This window comes from Solanum dulcamara, chromosome 2 (assembly GCF_947179165.1).
Source record: "Solanum dulcamara chromosome 2, daSolDulc1.2, whole genome shotgun sequence".
NCBI lineage: Eukaryota > Viridiplantae > Streptophyta > Magnoliopsida > Solanales > Solanaceae > Solanum > Solanum dulcamara.
In genome coordinates, this window is record NC_077238.1 from 49,311,663 (window position 1) to 49,320,944 (window position 9,282).

Genomic DNA, 9,282 nt, shown 5'->3' on the forward strand with positions numbered 1-9,282 from the left:
TAAATCCTCGCCTAAATTCACTCTTCTTCATCAGTTTTTGAGATTTTGAATTTCTGAGTACATCTGTTACTCAATTTCAAGGTTCTAACTAAGGTATATTTAAGTTTTTCCTTACCTGGAATCTCACTTCATCCTCATTCAATCTGATTTCTCCTAAAATTTGTATCGTTTGATTTCTTCTGTAAATCTTTGAAAAATCTTCTAAAACTACTTATGTATCAACTACAGAACTGATGTATCAGTATTTAATTAGCACAGGTTATACCTAACTGATGTATCAAAAAGCTAAAGGAAATAAAACTCACACATATGTATCACAATTGATGTATCAACTATAGATTTGATGTATCAGAATTGATGTATCAGTCTTTAATTAGCATAGTTTATACATAACTGATGTATCAAAAACCTGCAGGAAATAAACTTCACACATATTTATCACAACTGATGTATCAATTACAGAACTGATGTAGAAGAAATGATGCATTAGTATATAATTAGATTAATTCGAGACGATGCTCTGTTTTTTTGCTTGAATCTTCATGAACATAACCGTTGCTTTTTTTAACAAATTAATCTCATTAATTAGATCAGTAATTCATTTAAAGAACCAATTATTTCTTATATTAAGATACTATCCATAAATAGCTGATATGCATTAACTATTCTACAACTAAAGATGATGTATCAGATACATAACTAATGTATCAGCAAAACTGGAAAAAAATTGAAATCGACTTTGGTTTGAATTGATGTTCTGTTTTTTGGCTTGAATCTTCATGTACACAACCGTTACTTTTTTAAACCAATTAATCTCATTAATTAGATCAGTAATTGATTTAAAAAACCAATCATACCTTATATTAAGATACTATCCATAAATAGATGATCTGCATTAACTATTCTACAGCTAAAGTTGATGTATCAGATACATAACTAATGTATCAGCAAAACTGAATAAAAAGGGGAAATCGGGTAATTTTGATATGATGAGGGATGTATAGTAATTAGACTTTTCCATTATGGAATTTAGGTAAAGTTTACATAATAAAAAGTGATATAATTAGGAGTGTGTATAGATCGGCCTTTGTTTTTCCAGGCTTCAGGCTAGAGAAGGATTATTCCATATCAGTAGCTACTCAACATAATGCTTCCAGAAATTAGAACCGAAAATAAGATAAAAGAATAAAAGTCCATGTTGGATTAATCGTATTCTGGGCCTTAGCAATGAACCTATTTGAAGTGGCCCTCCCAATTCGAAGGTTTTTCTGGAAGTTTCAACCTTGTTGGGCTCGGTCATTATATGGACTAGATCTAGAGAAAATAGGGCAACAAGAGTTGTTCCAACCACTGCTGGATGTGATTCCAAGAGCCGAACGAGAATGAATACCACATAGAAGAGTCATATCTGCTTCTTCCTCTTCCCAGGAATGAAGAATTTTCAAAAAAAAAAAGATTTCATTTTTTTATTTTTGTATCACTTGATTCAGTTCGATTTTATGTATTATCGGTTTGATTTATCGATTTTCAATTTTTAAATATGTTAAATCAATAAGATATTTTTTATCGAATTTTGATCTCTAATGGTTAGGTTTTTGGTTTACACAATAAGAAAATGTCCATAAAATAAATATATGTCTTCTAACTTCTCTAACAATTTGGCGCGATACAGTGAAACAAGTAAATCAGTTGTAAGTCTGTAAATGCTTTGATATACTAAAACAAGAAAGTTAATGAGAAATTGCATTAATAAGACTGATATAGTACGAAGGCTATAATTACATGTTATAATAAAAACATAACATGAAATTTCTGATGTTAATCAAATTACAGACGTTTACGAACATGCAAAAGCTACAATTACAAAGTAAAACTAAACCTAAATTCAAGTAGTCCAACAAGACAATGAACAATTCTTAGTTCTTACTTTAATCTTTAGGTTTTGAGTAAAGACTAAAGTGGCCTAGTGTGAAGTAGAAGTATTGTGAAGACTGTAGCATACCGATATAGTGTCTAGTTATGTTAAATTATTACTAATATTTAATATTTATGAAAGATAAAGTAGTACATTACTACCTCCTTAATGGGTTATCGGTTTACCCAATAACACAATACTAAAAACTGATACTAAATCGATAACCCGATAATTGTTTTTATAAAACTATTAAAAACCAGTTAACCCAATAACCCAATAATATTGTTTTTGGTTCAATTTATTGATCTATTCGGTTTTTGCGCACCCCTAGATATAATTGACTAGAGGCAACAATTTTTAGATTAGTTTTAATATATTAATTTTAAAATTCCTAAGTTTTATTTTATTTGTATAAAGGTTTTATATTCCCCTCTCTCTCTGCTTCTATCGCCATTGTCGTCACTATCCCTTTTGTTGTCGTTGTTGTCACCACCATCTTCTCCTCCGCTACTATCACTACCTCCTCCTCTTAATCCTCCACTACGTATTCCTCTACCACTACCATTTTCTCATCCTCCTCCACCATTAATGTAATGGTATCAAATCCCTTTGATTCAACTCTACTAGGCAGTCTAGCATATCAGACTCAGTCCTCTTATTTTTCCCTCAATCTAGTTCAACACATAAATATAGATAAGCATACAAAATCCAACACATGGAACATAAAGTAATCAATTTCCAACTTTGTATTTAAACCTGTGTCAAGTCTGCATGTGCCAATAAATAGGCCACAACCTCTTGTCAAATGCCTGACACATGTTCTTATCGTATCTAGTTAACAACCCCAATTATTAGGCACAATTCAAATTGCAATACAAGTCATATCTAAATTGTTAGACAATGTCATAAATGACTAAAAACTGAAAAATTACCAAACTGCCCACGCATGTGCGAGGCATATATAAGCAACCTTCAAATCTAGCGCCAAATGTCCATTCTGACACCCAGCTTCATGCCTGCCCACGTGCCTGCATTGTACGCAGATCTTGCCCCACATAACTTGCCACTGGTCTAGTCTCATCTGCAATCTACCTCGCCCAACACTTAGCACATGAACTTGCCTTAGCCATGATCATGCTACGATGGTAAGACCCTAGTTGGACTATAAGAATCAAATCAGGGTGGAAAAAAAATACTATGGGTTTATTTAAGTAAACCCAATCAAAATCAATTCAAACACGAAATTAAAGATAGAGAGATATAGGAGATGAAAAAAGAATAAAGAAAGACTAATTGAATCCACAATTAACCAAGGGAGAAGAGACTTGAATTCTACAGAAAAGAGAAACTCACATGAAACCCACAAATGAGTGACTCAATATGAAAGTAAGAGCAAGGAGTCTTCAATCAACTGTGAGAATCTATCCATCAAACTAAGCTACCCTAGAATAAGATTCTATCCTCTAAATATATCAATATCCCAATTCTTTATGTCAAAATAATCTTAGGAAGAAAATGGCTAAGGAATCTATTTATAGGATACCTCTTACAAGAGTAACCTTTTTGCACAAATAGCCCAAAATGACTTATTTAAACTATTTATAATATAGCCAAGAATGGTTATTCCTTACCAACATCTTCTTATCTTGAATTTCTCCACTTTGGTCTTCCATTCTCCAAGCTATCATCCATGCAATGAAGCCCTTTCATTGGTGCTAAATACGATCCTCTCAATCTTCTCTTTGTATCATCATAACTTGTGTAGCTTGGGGTATAAGTCTAGCATGAATTGTGCTAACCGTTCTCGTATCTACAACCATAGACTTGTTTTTCCTTAGCCTTGCCCAACCCTTGTCATGCCTTCCATTGCATGCCTTAGCCACGCCAACGCCATGGTCTTGTCTCAATTGAACCTAATCTTGACCTAAGTCATTTGGTCTTGGCTAGGTTCATCATGTAAATCCCTAGTCAAGAGTGAGCTACTTGAATCTAGGTAAGCCTTGATGAGGCAGAATCTAGGTAAGCCTAGAACTTCCCTAGCCAAGATTTTATCTAGTAGGGGAAGTTTGAGGTTCAGATAAACTCATCATCCTCGATGAGGTAAAATCTAGGTTAGCCTTGACTTTTTCTTCAAACGACCACAATGGTTATCCATTTTCCCAAGTCGCATCATCCATTTACTTTCCTTTCCATTGAACTGGAAACTCTGTTCGTTAATTCTTCTTGCTATGACCCAAAGATTGATGATCCAGAATCTTTTCAAGTTGTTCCTCAAACTACTTCTGCCTAATAAGAGAAGCACGTCTGGTTGCTGTAACACTCCAAAATTTCTAACTCAGATCAGATTAGAAAAGCCCAAAAAAAGGACTTACGTTTTCAAAAGATTGACTTTTTACAGACATTATCTACAAGCCGTAGAAATTAACTATGGAATATAGATGGGCTCGTGGGATCAAACTTCTGAAACTGAATTTTTAAATGTGAGTTTTACGAACTGGATTATGGGTCATAAATCACTTTATGAATCGTACAAGGACCCGTGAAATAAAGTCCTGAATGTTGAAATTTTACTCTGACTTTTATGGACCATTCTATGGCCCCGTAGAAGCATTTAAGGTCTGTAGAATGCCTCGTGAATGTAAGGTCTTGAAACTCTATATAAGCCTGATTTCCACAGACATACAGGACGAACCATAAAAGGTTTTATGGCCCTTAAAAGAGTTTGTATAACCAAAGTTTAGAAATCCCAGAAAATTAGTCAACTTTCTACGAGAGGCTTGTACGGTCTGTAAAAAGGTCCCATAGACGACCCCATCTAGTTTTTAATAAGTGTTATTTTATCCCACCCCTTCTAAGCCTAAGTCCCGGCGGTTTTACACCTAATTAAGGTCCATATCAGTTTAGCTCCATTGATTTACTCTCATAATCATTTCCAAGGGTTAGAGCTAGATTCACGAGGAGAATTCTCGAGCTTCAAGCATCTTCTCCATGCTTTTTCAAGAACCTTGTTCTTTCAGATATGTAAGGCTATTCATAATGATGGACTTAGTTCGTCCCCACTCCCTACATCTAAATTGAGTTGGTAAGATCTAAACATTGGGTTTTAACTCAAGTTTCAAGAATTTCGACTGACCTTCATTCCTTATCATTAAATTCTGATTTTTCTATCATTGAGATTATAATTCTTTATGTATATCTGATTCTTGATTGTTGTTCATGATCTTTCTATCACATGAACCCTGCTTATTTAAGAATTATTGAAAGTTTTGCATAAGTATTTTCATGCATTGATTTTAGAATAAAAGAAAGTTTCAAGTATTTGAATTATTACTTTTAAAAGAGCTTTAAGGGAACTTGAGTTGTTCCAAATGCATTGTTTAATTGCCAAGAGCATTTATACCTTTAAAATAAAGCATAAATATTTCAGAAGAAAGTTCAGTTAGTTAAAGTACAGTTCAGTGTATTTATAAAGAAGTAATTTGGGTATTTACTCACACATATATTATTATGAGCGTATTGCATATTTTGGGAGTAGTATTGATTATCGATTTAGGTACGAGTTCAGATAACTCCAACCCCATAAACTACGTCGCCAACATAGACAGGATCGTGTCGTTCGTTCAAGCAACTCCTCACCCAGCCTTTAGTAAGGGCTTATATATGGATCCATAAGTTTAGTTTTGTCATCTGTTTCTTTGATAAGTATTGGATGGCTTTGACAGCATATGCTAGATGTTGTATCATTACGAGGCTCATAGTGATGGTTGTCGGTTAGAGAAACTTTTCAAGAAAGTAAGGTTGTTATTTTAGAATTGATATAATATATTGTATTAGCTCAGTTGTAAAGCCTTACATGTTTTCATTACAATATCATGCTTTACTTTTAGTCATGTTGCTTTCAGTATTCCTTTCAGCAAGTGCATTTAGTTTAGTTCAGTTATTGTTTCATTCAATTTTATTACATACCGTACATTCCATGTACTGACATTATCAATGTTGCATTATTTTATGATGCAAATACAGGTGCTCAGGATCATCAACAGGCATTTCGTTAAGCTCGTCACTTCACCAGCTTTGGTAAGACCTCCTTGATTTTAGAGGACTTCATTTTGTTATGCTTATTAGTTATAGTAATTTTCAGTTCATTTTGAGGTAGTCGTGGGTCTTGTTCGAAAACCTATTCATAGTTAGTAGAGGCTTCATAGAAAGTATAGTTAGTCAGTTCAACCTTCAGTTTTTCAGATGTTTCAAACATTCTTATCATTTGTATCATTGAGTATTTTTAGATAGTGCATGAGATTTATCTAAATGTTTTGAATATTCATCTCTATAAGCTTTTGCGTGCATGTTTAGTGTTCATCTTAATGTTCAGCCAATCCAAAGGTTTGCTTGGTACCAGTAATGGTTTTCGAGTGTCGACCACACCTAGGGTATAGACTTAGAGCATGACAAACTTGGTATCAAAGCATAAAGTTTAAGTGTCCTAGGATGTCTATTAAGCCATGTCTAGTAGAGTCCTTCTTATGGGTGTGAAATGCGCCACATCTATAATAGGTAGGCTATAGGACATTAAGAATATCACCCTTTTTCATACTCTACTTCGTGTGATAGAGTTTAACTCCATAAAAGTTTCTTCTAAGTCGTGTGTTCGCGTATTTAAGATCATCCCTCCAAAGCATACTACCAGCCAGAGAAACATCGCCAGCACTAAGGTTTCCGTTGGAACCAATATGAATATTATGGCTCCACCTACCAGGATGCAGACTCATATGAGGATTGCTAAACAGGTACTAGGGCTCATGGTGCACCTGCTAGTACTACAAGGGTTCCACCGACACCGATTTCTCAGCCTTCCCTCACTTCAAAGGCATTGTTTAAGGGAGCTATTCAGATGCCCACTCAGTTGGTGGCTGCTCAGTCAGGCCTCAAGGTACCCAATTACTAACTGTCATGACCCAAATTCGGGTGTCATGATGACGCCTACTATAATATATGAGTAGGCAAGCCAAACCCAACTCAAAAGTGAAAGTCAAATGTTAATTTAAATAAATAAGTAATAACATAAGAAGGCGGAAGCAAGAATAATATAACAAAGAGATCTGTCTAATTCATAGATATGTAAATACGATACAAAATATACAAAAAGGCCCAAAAGTGACCAAAAATGATGAACTAATACTAGAACAAACTCCGGAGATAGTGTCACCTATATAAGAGCTACTAAGTATAAAAGCTAACAATATATATACAATACAGAGCTGACAATCCAAAAATACAAGTGTAAGTCAGTACAAAAGAGGAAATGAACAAGTCTATGAATGTTGGGAGCTCACCACTATCTGCATCTGGCATAACTACGAATGATTAGGTGTGCACTAGAGGGAGCTCGAACTGGGAGCTGCATCAAAAGATGTAAAAGTGCAGTATAAGTACAAAACACAGTGTACCTAGTAGGCATCATAGGCCGACTGAGCTCAGATAGAGCAAATATAAAATAAGCAGCACAATGATACTAATAATAACATAAATGAGTCATAAACTACGACTATGGGTGCATCGAGTGAGGGGAGAACATACAGAGTCCAAATAACTCATCAACAACATATAATCATAATAATGGCCTTACCTCACAGAATATTAGAAGAACATGCAAGATATAACAAAGTAAAGATGTAATGATAATCCCAAAATATTATGGTACATCGAAATAACCTTCAAGCTCATCAATATTAAGGTAATAACCCAGAATATGTAACAATGGGCCGGCCGAAATTCATACCTCGAGCTTATCAATAATGAAAATAACAGTGTAGGTCAAGGTCAATATAAAGGATGCCCGAAATCATAGCTCGATCTCATCAAAAATATGAAAAGTCGTAAGTATTGATTTTACCAGTATCTCCTAATCGTTATGCTTATTCATTTACCAAAACCCAGTCTTTCATTAATTAATCCATTTATAAGGAAAATTTCCAATTTTAGTCATCTATGAGGCAACAAGGCAAAAATCATGTCACATAGTCATGTTTCACTCAAATTCGGGGGGAAATTCCCACAAGGCATCAAATTACTAACCTAGAGCTCCAACGCACCAAAAGTACGACCTCAATCCCTACAGTCAGTATAAAGCGTAAGCAAGCACAAACATAACTCGAAATCATACCAAAAAGGGAAATTGCAACCAACCAAATCAAACAAGCGAAATCCTAAGTTTAAGTCACCTAAGAGCAATTGCTAAGGATACTAAGCGGGCAAATGAGGCAAGAAAGCACCTAAATTAAGGCTCCGATGGCTAACATCCAACTAACTACTAACAATGGCCATCAACTCCTAATTTTCTCAAAAGAGATACCAACACCTAGAAACCGCCCTAATCATGCAATACTACTCATAATATACCAATTCTAATCGAGCCAAGTCTATATAGAAGAAACCGTAACCTACCTCAAGGTCAGAATCGCACACGAACTGCTAAACCAGAGCTTTTACTTTTTGGGCCACCTCCGAATGATGGAATTCTATCAAATTATCGAAGAACATATCAAAACAAAGCCAACGATACCCATATTACTATAATTAAAAATGGAACCAAAATTGGGAAAATTTTTGACAGTGGGACCCGTGCAAGAATTGAAAAGCCAACTCCATCACAAGGTCCCAAATATCTCAAGAAACTTGTACTTCAAAAAGGGGCACATTTGAGCACTGGAAGGGTTCATATCAACCCCACCAAAATCAAGCACTAGGATAGTAAAAAATGCAAGAAAATGTTGAATTTACACGAGACTTACAAGGGTTTTAGGATGAGGAAGGGTTTCAGAATGTTCCCGCAAGAGTTCATGATGCAAGACAACAAGAATTATTGAAATTGGTCAAGAGGAGCTCTCAAAATCAAGTTTTATATATGGAGGAAATGAAAAAGGAGGGGCTAGAAACGTGTCTTAAAGGGACTGAACTGCCAGGCCTAATTGAGCTTTGCAAATACGGAGACTAGCTCCGCGAATGTGGAGATCAGTCAGCTGACCCTTCGCGAACCAGGAGGCTAGTCCACAAACGTAGAGAAGGGTCAGGTAACCCTCCAAAAATGCGGCCAAAGTCTCACAAACACGGAGAACAAACAGCCACACGTCCTCAAATGCAACCAAAGGCCCGCAATCGTGGAGAACAACCAAGAGCTGCACCAGCAGTTGTACATCAGCAATTCACCAAGGGAGAAAAAGTCCCTCAATGAGGGCTTGGAACTCGTTCGGAACCCCTTCAATGCAAATAGACTATGCTACATAACTAGAAATGATATTTCAGAATCAATGGTATCGACGAAATAACCAACGGAGGTCATCTTGTAAAAATATTGACCAAAGGCAACA